Source organism: Macrobrachium nipponense, chromosome 2 (assembly GCF_015104395.2).
Source record: "Macrobrachium nipponense isolate FS-2020 chromosome 2, ASM1510439v2, whole genome shotgun sequence".
NCBI lineage: Eukaryota > Metazoa > Arthropoda > Malacostraca > Decapoda > Palaemonidae > Macrobrachium > Macrobrachium nipponense.
In genome coordinates this window covers 10,040,496-10,052,002 of record NC_087201.1, presented here as the reverse complement: position 1 = coordinate 10,052,002, position 11,507 = coordinate 10,040,496, and the positions used below count along the sequence as shown (strand labels likewise).

The following is an 11,507-nucleotide window of genomic DNA, read 5'->3' as shown; positions in this document are numbered from 1 at the left end:
TAGTATGTCAGTCAGGTCTTTGGTCAATCTAAGAAAATTAAACCCAAACATACTACTTCTATCAAACAACGATCTCAAAAAGGTCAGAAATACTAAACTGAACGTCTCCCAATTAACTCCCTTAAATATGACTACTAAAATGATAAGTCATTATCGCAACTCTCTAAGAAAAAGAAACATCAAGTTCTCCAATTCAATTCTCCAAACTCGCACTCAGCACACACACAACTCAGAAATCCACAGCAAACTCCACGGAATTCTGCACTCGCATTTCGAACTCGAATGTGCTCACAAAAAAAAAAAAAAAAAAAAAAAAAATTCGTAACAAGCCCAAGAAAGAAAAGAATCACGTAACACCCAGACCCAAAAATATTCTCGCAAGCTGATATTTAAACAACCCACAAAATCAGTAAAAACCTCCAACTTTTAACAGCAAAAACCCCTTTACTGCTCAATAATTAATCAACAATGAGACTTAATGTCAAACTCTCCCATTTCGTAAATAGCAACCCTCGAAAAATTACACCTCCCGGTAAAAATCCAAATTTCTCCCGTTCCAAAAAAAGAAATGTTATTTAATTAAAGCTCAATCCCCAAAGTCATATCTCTCAATAGGAAAAAGGGAAGAAAAATAATAAAAAAAAGAATAATCACAAGTAGATTTCCCCAATCACAAAATACATAATACATGTATAATATGCATAACTCCCGCGTTTTCCCCAAGAAATGCTCCATGTAAAAAAGTTATGGAATTGCCAGAAAAAGGCAAAAAACTCTCACACATGCGCTTTCGTGAAATGCTTATAGCTAACATTTCCCCAAGATATTGCGAAAAAAGAAAATTTCTGATCTGTCCCCCCCACCCATTCAAGAAGGAAAAGAATCAGCACACGGCTCATCACATCGCCTGTCAGCAGAAAAATCGACTGCGGACGCATGCTCAAACAACAGCACAAAAATTGTCTAGTCAGACACGTAAGTTTGGAAACTCATGATTCTCAAGAAAAAGGTCTAACTGACACATTTCACAGAATTAACTCCAGGATATGACTAATGTGTTCAAAAATTTGTCTCGAAGACTTATTCTCTCAACATGACTTTTCCCAAATTATATTTCTCCAAGAATAACACACTTGTGAACATGAAAAATGCACACACATCTCCAAATAACTCGTAATGCAGTAATGCCACTTCTCTCTAAATAGACACGAAATCAAAAAAGAGAACCACAGAAATCTTCTCTTGTGCTCGAAAAAAACTCCCATAACCACAAAAAAAAGAGAGTCACCCGCCCAAGATTAATTCCAACTCCATTATGAGACATCATATCAATAATAACACCACTCCGGTTATAGAAATATTTCCTCCATTTGGTTAATAACCAACCCCTTATATCATTCTAATTATTTTTCCCAAAGCCACATGTCAGTAGAAAAAAAAAAACACCACTCCAAGAATAGAGAATAGTCACCTCTATTTCGGCAAATACAAAATATTTACCTCTATTTCCACAATAACTCCATGTGGAACAAAACAAGGCTCCAAAAAATATATATCTCCAAAAAATGTGCACTCAAGGCATCTAACTCACTCACTCACAAATATTGCCCCATAATCTCCAAATATGTGTCTCCATTTGCAACAAAGATGGCTGCAAAATAATTGAACTAAACATAGCTCATACCACATTGGCAAATATCAAAAATGGCCAAAAATATATCTCCCATATATTATATCTCAAATATAACTCCAAAATAATATATACCTCCAATTATCTCTCCAAAATAATATATCTCAATTATAACTCAATTATATCTCAATTATAACTCCAATTCTCCAGAGAATAACTCAATGTTATAGTAAAAACTATAAAAACTCACTCCATTTAGCATAACTGCTAAAAAAAGGGCAAAAACTCGGCAATTAAACTGTCTAGAAAGTTCTAGAAAAAAACCACCAATGTGCCCCACAAGTCATTATAACAGAACTCCAAAAACTCACAGTGTCTTACCCAAGACTTCTCCATATGCACTACGACATAGGCATTAGAAAAACTTAACCAAGTTTCTATCTCTCACAAAGTTGTCACAAATACAACAAGGGTATTGTGCAAGAAAACTCACAATTTCTGGAACACAAATATCCAGAGAAAAAATGTAGTGCCATTACGTATGCATTCAAAACATGCAAGAAAATCTCCCATATATTACTCTATAGCATCAAATAGCTAAAACACGAACACGTTCTCTTAAATGACTCTAAGTCATGAACTGAGATAATATTCACACTAACTGGAGAGAAAAAACAAATTCAAATTCACCCATGGTAAAAAAAAAAACTTGTGTCAGCGATGGCTAACTTCCAAAAAAAGGAGAAAAGAAAAATCAACGGCACCATTAACTATCTCCCGTAACTCACTAGATGTCAAGCAATTATCTGCTGAACTCATAAAAAAAAGGAAAAAAAAAAAAACTAAAACAATGTGTTGTTAGTTCTTCCCATAATCACAAAAGATTTCACCTCCCTTGATAGCATTAAAACACCCACGTATTAGTACATAAAAAATCAGTATCAGAAATATCATTAAATATCATTATCACAAAATCACCAAAAAAATTGCTATCATCAAAATCATCAGTATCAGTACAAAAATTATCACCAATGTTAATGCTTGTCCATTCTCCAAAAATTCAGCAAAAAACTCAGCAAAATTCAGCAAAATTCCACACAATTCACCAAGATTCAGCCAGATTCATCAAGATTCAGCAAAAACTCCCGTGAATCACTGAAATATTCTCCAAAGTTACAAAAACTCTGAACAAATAATTAAACACAAGACTTCTCCCATTAATCATCGTAATAATTCTCCTGAATAATTATCTAATAATATTGAATAATCTATGAAATATCTCATCTCTCGCAAAACAATTCTCCGTAATGATAATTATACTTAGGCAAACCTCCCGTGACACATCTCAAGTATAACAATTATTAATAATAACAATAATAATAACTCTCCACAGCAATAATTCTCTTGCAAAGGGTGAAATTCAAATAGCATACAACAGTATTGCTGAATCCTATGACATACAATTTCTCAAGCATGCAACACCATGACATAACACCATTTGCCACACAACACAGATACAACACCAAATCATCGGCATTTCAAAGTAATTTCTCCAACACAATAAAAAAAAATAATCTGTGTATCCCCCTTTATATTTGTGTCTTTCAAGGCACAAAGAAACACATAACATACCCGTGCATGTTAACTACTTTTCCTCATTTTCGTAAAAGAAAAATCTCTTTTTATTTCCTTTCTCTTCATCCAAGGGAGAAAAAAAAAATAAAAAAATCTTTCTCTAAAAAAAAGACTCTACGGGCATTTCACTTCATCAACTAATCAATCAGCTGATATCTTAGCATCCAATGTCAAGGCCAGACCCATCTCCAACACTAAGAAAAAAAAAGGAAAAGGGGGAAGTTCACCCACACTGAGACAAAAAAATTTCTCCCCCCCTGAGAACAACCCCTCAGTCAAGCGGCAGAACACTCCCCCGAGGCATACACTAGTACCCATCTCGCAATACCCTCCCCTGCACTATCTCTCGAGTGAGGCTAGTGGTACCCATGCAAAACTACCCTCCAAGGGATGCCCGTACACCCTCGCAATGCAAGGCGCCTCTCTGCAGAAACTATGCTGAGCCCTTAAAATTGTGGCCGCTCTGTGTCACTAAGCCAAATCTGCTTGTCTAAGCACAGTTTCCATGCATGAGAAAAATACACTCCTATGTTTTAAACAAAGACGGAATGCATACGTCATTATAAACACGTGCAAATAAAGAAAACACGTCACTATGGGGAAAGAAAAAATTGTTTTGACCTCTGACCCTTTTTTTGCCAATCCCATAACCCTGAAATATTTAAACAAAAACCCACTCCTTCAAAAAAACAATAGTTTAACACTCACCACTCCATAATGGGAACAAAAGGAACTCGAAATTCTTCGTAAAAACGCGTAATCTCGTCGGGCACAATACAAACGCGACCGGTGAGATGACTCCTAGCAACACTCCCTTACAAACTAGACTGAGTTGCTTGTCTCACGACTCCCACCCTGAGAAGCTCGGTACGGGCAAATTTGATGACCCTAATAGAAAATCTTTCCTTCATCCCCCCATCCCACGGACGGACATTTTCTCTACCCCACCCCTTTATCTTCTAAAACTGGCCAACCATCTCACATTGGCGTTCCTAGGCATAGAAAAAGAAAGAAGACTTTCTATATCCCTTTTTTAACCGCTGCCACCACTATTAATATGGGGGAATTATCCCTCCATGCCACCACTATTACATGGGAAAACCTCCATGTATTTATACGGTAAGCGTGGACACGAAACGGAAGGCAGACCCCATAACTCCTTTATACACACAGGCTCTCTCTCTCTCTCTCTCTCTCTCTCTCTCTCTCCACCTCTTTCTCTCCATTCTAACAGGTAATGAAAATGAGAGAGTTGCATCATAACATAACGTTTATTTACAGTAACAACTAAGTCGGTTAACTAAGTAATCCAGTCTCACAGACTAACTTAAAACTACTCATTGTCAAGTCACCCAAAAGGTCACACCTTTCCCTGGGAACTCTGTCCCACAGAAATCCAGAACCATCTGCCAAAGATACAGAAACGCATTCTGGTAAGTACACACACAAGTTAAAGACAAAGTTAATAAATGGAACATCTTACAAGATATCAAACAAGCCACCCCTTTGGCTAAAGTAAAGGTAACACTTACCCATTCCCAACCGGACACTAAACACTATGTCAAAAAACTCCCCCCGGCGAATGCCACGGCATCTTTGCCTATGACTCGAAGCCCTCTGTCAAAATCCCTCCCATAGGTTTGGGTATGAACGCTTTTAACAGAAAGAGGCGCACACGCACATACGAACACACAGTTCGCTAGCGCCTCGCGGTTCTAGCTGCATCTAGTTTCACAAAGGCACTTTGGGAAGAGTTCATAAACTGTCGTACATTGACTTCCTGAACTAAGCACTTTTATCTCACGCCATCCCCTAGAAAACTCATTCATCAGCTACTCTCAGGTCGTTACTCTGCAGTCCTCCACATTCCACAGGTTACAGAGAATGCACGAACAATATATAATTAATCAAAACCCTATGTCTTACATATATATATATGTATATATATATATATGTATGTATATATATATATATATATATATATATGTGTGTGTGTGTGTGTGTGTGTGTGTGTGTGTGTGTGTGTGTGTGTGTGTATCACAGGGTGTTTCGAAAATATAGCCTACAGGAAGCTGCACTAATAAAATAACGTAACAAAACTCTTCTCATCACCCTTTTATCTTAGTCCAATCTATTTATGTCTATTATTGACTTTACGGAAAAACATATTTCCAAACACCCAGGCCTCTTTCTAGTAGCCAAATATTACTGGATTTTGCAAGGAAGATCTCTTTGGAAGTTGGTGGACTTTTCTTTTTGACATCTCGGTTACCCGGGGAGTAAGCCTAACAATTACTATTTTGTCCTTGTTGTTGTTGCTGTTATTGTTGGTGCTGGGGGGCAGGAAAGCCATATGGAAAAGCCTTTTGTCTACAAAAGGTGTTCTGTGTTGAGTTAAAGATACAGGAATTTTAATAAAGGATATTTATGATATATTTAATAGAATGAAAATGTAAAAAAATAATAAATAATGCACATGTTAAACACTGCAGAGGAATTATTTCTAATGAATATAGCATATTTATATAAATTGTTGTTGATGAAACAAGCCTCTATTTGACCATAGATTTTAGCACGTTTTCATTTACTTTAAATTAGGAATATGATGTCTACAAGTTATGGATGAGGGGCAATCTTGCATGCGCCCATGTCAGCTAGAGGTCGGATCACGCCTTTTTTGTTTTTGAATATGTATCATGACTCTAGGATATTTTAGAAGATACAGGACAGATGAAGGAAATAATTCATGCATATTGACTTACGTAAATGCGAATATACTGGAGAGACCAACTGTACATTAATCAAGATTATAAACTTGATGATTGATTTTTCAAAATTTTTATTAATTACAGCAATGTCAAGCCTGCCTAGTAAACAACATTTAAGCGCCAAACGAACGAAACGAAGAATTCTTCAGCCAAGACAAACAGGGGATGTCGCATTCTCTGGATTTCAGTCCTGTAGTTGATACAAAAAAGAAGGTTCACTGGTTGGACTGACGACCTTTTCGTCCGGAGTTCGACACCCGACTGCTTCCAGTCAATCCGAACTTACGGAACATCGAGGGTTCTATGACCGAATTCTTATATTCATTAGAGACTATGTTTCTATTTAGGAGCCACGTTCAGAGGCGAGTTTTTTCCAGGTTGTTTTTTTTCAAGGAAAACCTTTATCGTGACAGGGTTGTCTTTCAAACAGTATGTTGGAGAGATCAACAGACCTCGTAGTGCGGTATGACTTCGTCAGAAAAACAGCTCCTGTAGGATTTCGCTGTCAAAAATTGATTTATTGCATATACTGGGTTCATTCGGGTGTATACTGTGGGAAAGTGGAGGGGGCCAAATTTTCGACCCCCGGATCCCCGATGGGGGCCCTATTTGTCCCGGGGGGGGGGGGTTCCCGGTACTCAATATTTTCAAATGGGTTGATATTGAATCAATTTTGATGATTTTTGGATCGCTTTAGTGGTTTTTGAAGATGCTGAAACCATTTGTGATACAGTTGAGTAGACTGGAAGCAAATATCATTCATTTTCAGAATTACATTATGTAAAGTATAATGTGACAATTAACGCAACCTATTCAACCACATTATGTCAAATGCTGAGCTAGACGTGGTCTGTTTAATAAACTAGTAGCCTTCATATTATCAAATGTAAATGCTTTCTGTACATGAAAATAAACACAACACCAGACTAGAATAATAAAGTATCGTGGGACAAGTACAAATGACCAGAACAATGGATTGCAATATAGTGCATGATGTAAAATACTATATGTTGCCATCACTATGGCTGATAGTATTGATTAGAAAAGAGACAAACTACATCACAGAAACACAGGGGTTCCTATTGTTAATAGAGCATTATGACTTGTCAGAAAAAACAGATCCTGTAGGGTTTCTTTTCGCATGATTTGCTTAACTATTCGCGCTGATGCCAGTTCACTCGGCACGATGAATACCCTCGTAAAAAGAAGATCCAGATACTTGGAAGCACTGAAATTTGGGAATTTGTTGTGGCCAAATCAGAAGTTCCATTCACTGTCGGTCACTTGAGCAAGAAATCAAAGGGTGGTCTGAGGTGCATGTGGCATGGTTGGTTTGACTCAGGATGAAGCAGCTCTAGACCATCTTGTTACAACTACACCTCATCTTGCCAGAATAGTTAATCAGTTACTGAACCATTTTACCCCAACATTCTCAGGGGACCCCCCCAAAAACGAAATGAGCACTATCAACTGGCAAGGAATATTGCTGCGAGAAACGATCAAATGCTCTGAATTGTTGCGTGAATCAGTGGATCTGTACTGCTGTGGAAACCCCTGTTTGAAATAAAAAAAACTACAGAAAAACAGCATCATCAGCTCTTATTCCCAACAAAGCAAAAGGCGATATTCTGCTCTTTGCTGAAAAGGGGCAGAAGAGGTTTCAGGCTTTCATTCCAGACAGGTTACTACCAACATCAAAACTCTGTTTGGGATCCATTGCAGAAATTAAAATTGAAGAACTTCTCTAACTGGATGTAGAAGACAAAAGTGTGCATGGGAGACAAGGTGATCAAGCTACGTGAAGAGCGTGAGCTGCTGGGAAGGTTTCTGATTATTCAAGGCAGCAGACCGGAGGTAGTTCAAAACATGAATTTGAGATGTCTGTGTTTCTGCTTTCTGCCTTGCCCTACCTGCACCACAAGCTGTGCTTGAACTGATCAAGTGTGCCTGTAGATCTGGATGTAGAGGAAGATGTAGCTGTTCTAAGAACGGCCTTTCGTGCATCCCACTACAAATGTTGTGGTGTTGATTGTTCAAATACCATCAAGAATGATGGACATGATGTTGATGATGAGGATGATGATGATGAGTGAAAAGTAGTGAATGGTAACATGTTGACATACAGTATTAGCTATGATTCTAATGCTTAACAATAGGTCCGGTGTTTCTGTGATTTAGCTTGTCTTCTTTTCTCGTCGATACTATCAGCGATAGTGGTGCAACATATAGTATTTTACATCATGCACTATATTGCAATCCATTGTTCTGGTCACGCAGTATACACCCAAATGAACCAGAATATCCAATAAAATCAATTTTGACAGCGAAATCCTACGGGAGTGTATGTAAGTCATACCACACTATATTCTGTTCAGAAGTGCGCACAAATAAATAAAAACAGTAAAACTTAGTTCATTTAACCAGACCACTAAGCTGATTAACAGCTTTCTAGGGCTGGTCAAAAGGATTAGATTATGTGTGTTTTTTTTACGTGGCAAGGAACCAATTGATTACTTAACAACAGGTCCAACAGCTTATCGTGGGATCCGAACCACATCATATCGAGAAATGAACTTCTAATCCCCAGAAATAAATTTCTCTGGTTCCGCATAGGCAGAAGCGGGGAGCGAACCAGGGTACCAGATTGATAGCCGGGTACGCAACCCATTCGTCCAATGAGGAACTGCACAAATGAATAGAAAAGTCTCATTATAAGTATAAAGATATAATGACATTGCTAAGCATAAAATGTAAACATAATTACTATCAGACTGTTTGTCTCCTGCTGGAGTTAATTGATACTGACATTAATGAAATCATTCGCGCAAAGATAATGGAATAAGCTGGTTAAACTTTGCAGCATTTACTAACTCTGATATCGATATTTAACGACGGCTTTTCGTCTGTCCTCTTCAAACGTCCCATTGCTTCTATCTCGGTTGATGTCAACAAATGCTCTGTTTATTTGTGCAATTGCTGCGAACCGTATTTTTGCAGCCATGTCAAGTATATTTCCATTAACGTAACTGCAGCATATCGTTAATTACTAGATGTCATTGGCCTATAACGCTCATTTAGATTTAATTTCGATTTTATTTCTTCAATGAGCTCTATTCCTTTCGAAAGAGCATTTGCATAACAGCAGAAATACAGAAAGTATAGTGTATCTGTTGTCCAAGGCAGCATAATGAAAGGGCTTTTACTGACCTACGCCGCGATGCGGAAGTGTCACTTGTCCATCGCGAATGTCCTTTGCTCCTGAAAATATAATAAACATCCTCTCCACTTAACTTGCAGGAACTCCCACTGAGGCCCTATGAAAATAACGCTTCACTTTACGGTGTGACAAAAGGACCAATAGCCCACAAATGTCTGGTTTTAACTGTCAGAGAGAATTCGTTGCACATGAAAGATATGCTTCATACTTCAATTTACTAGTTTATTTTGTGTTTAGTCACGAATGAGGCTGCTTGTTTTAGGTTGTAGGTAGATAGATAGATGTATAGATAGATAGATGAATAGACGAATCAGTTATCCCATACGACTTGCTTACCTGAAGCTCCTATTTACAAATAAATTCACTAATACTGTCATGAGTACTAAGTGTGATTCTTCTCATACAAATAGACTTGGAATCAAAATATGGAAGAGAAACAATGAACACGTGGAAGCTTAAGAGCAGGTTCAATATGATTATGCACAGGATATGGTCCCAAATAATTTGCCTGACTCTCTTAGAACAACGATCACAGACAATGATTTTATCATCCATCGGCGTCACAGTTTGGCCACATCTTTGATGACTGGAAATAAAATTATTGTTTTTCTTCGCATATTTCATTGAAGGATTTTGTCTGATAGCCATTTTTCAAAGCTGTGGAGTAGTTTCTTCATCAAGAAATTATGTAACACGCCCACCACACGAAATAACTTCGGATCTGGTCTATGTGCTTTACCCCGAAAGTTAAGAAGCCTCCAAATATATTCTAAGTCCATTTTACAATAATTCTGGAGGAATTGCTCTGGGGTCCTGATATAATGAAATTTTGCCCATAACTCCATTCGATGGGTACCTTATAATTTTATTTTTTTAAACAAATGCATAATATTATGATGGATGCCAAGACCTGTCAGCCCTATTCAAATGCTTATATCCATAAACAATATCACCAACACCCTATAACAATTGAGGGTAGATTGATAAAAGCTACCCACAATAGAAAATAGATTACATTGCCTCTGCATCAGATAAATCATGGAAATCATAATAGGCATATTTTCACAGTGGAACAAAATTTGTATTCCACATTTAGTATCTTGTTCCCAGGTTATTACAAAAGGGCAGCAGCAGGCTTCGCTTTTTCTGGAAAAGTTAGAGATTGACTGAAGGAATGTCCATGCTATCTGTAAAATGAGAAAAAAACCACAGCAGCTGGGCATGCCTGCAAAAGGTCTATTCAGAACGGAAAATTGCTCTCAGCTCCAAACCACAATTGAGCATGAAGACAACATAGGATCATTTTCCCATATTATCTGGTAGAGATTCTCGCCTTTAAATGAACACATTTTGACACTAATGTGGTGTAAAATTTTGCTACACTGTATAATTCTGCACATTTATGTTATGCATGATTCATCTGATGAAGAGGCGACGTGAACTATTTATATTAAGATTAGTTTTCATCAATTTACCATCACCTTTCTTTAGTCCATTTTTATCAGTCATGATTGTTCTTCAAAGATGTTCAGTTTATGAGGTATCTTGACACTGAATAATGCTTATGGTGTTGAAGAATTATCAAACTCACATTTTTCCCTTTCTTAAAGCAAACACAAAAGAGGATAAAGGCAGTTAGAGATATGCATAAAATTTCTTTTACCAGATATTGTATATGATATGTTGGTGTTCTGTGTTTGCATTGATAGAAGATTATCGTATATTTCACATAAACAAGCATTCCGCAAATATTTGATAACGGAAGTGTAAAGAATAAAGTTTCAAATTCCAGTCCTTACAGTTTTATATTGCAACCATTAACAAAATCGTTTCAATCCGATACATCTCTCTCTCTCTCTCTCTCTATCTCTCTCTCTCTCTCTCTCTCTCTCTCTCTCTCTCTCTTCTGTAGGGTGAACGTAATCTATTTATTTATTTTTGTGAGAGTTTTGAACTTGGAGTCGAAAATTTATCTTTCAAACGAACGATACGAATACCAGGTAACAGAAGTGTATTACGAAACGCCGTAAATCTATAAGTATTTAATATATAAATATTCATATACTTTTTTCAAGGTTACAGGATTTTAATTGACTTCGTGGCTCCTGGGAAAATCACAGTAGATGGACGTGACTTCATTATGAAAGAGATTACCACAGGAAAATGACAGGCTTTCTCCTGTTTATTCAGGCATCGTCGGGCCACAAATGAAATACAGTTGGAAAGAAGGTTACAAGGTAAATGAAAAGATCAAGAG

The 11,507-nt window shown here is 37.2% G+C and overlaps 1 long non-coding RNA gene across 1 annotated transcript; it reads right to left on the bottom strand.

The window, feature by feature from the left end:
• Nucleotides 1–4,521: 4,521 nt before the first annotated feature.
• On the bottom strand, nt 4,522–5,070 carry LOC135221386 (uncharacterized). Its single transcript, XR_010315911.1, has 2 exons — nt 4,798–5,070; nt 4,522–4,671 (listed from the first exon to the last, which is right to left on the bottom strand). It is a non-coding gene; the product is annotated as an uncharacterized LOC135221386 (long non-coding RNA).
• Nucleotides 5,071–11,507: the final 6,437 nt, after the last annotated feature.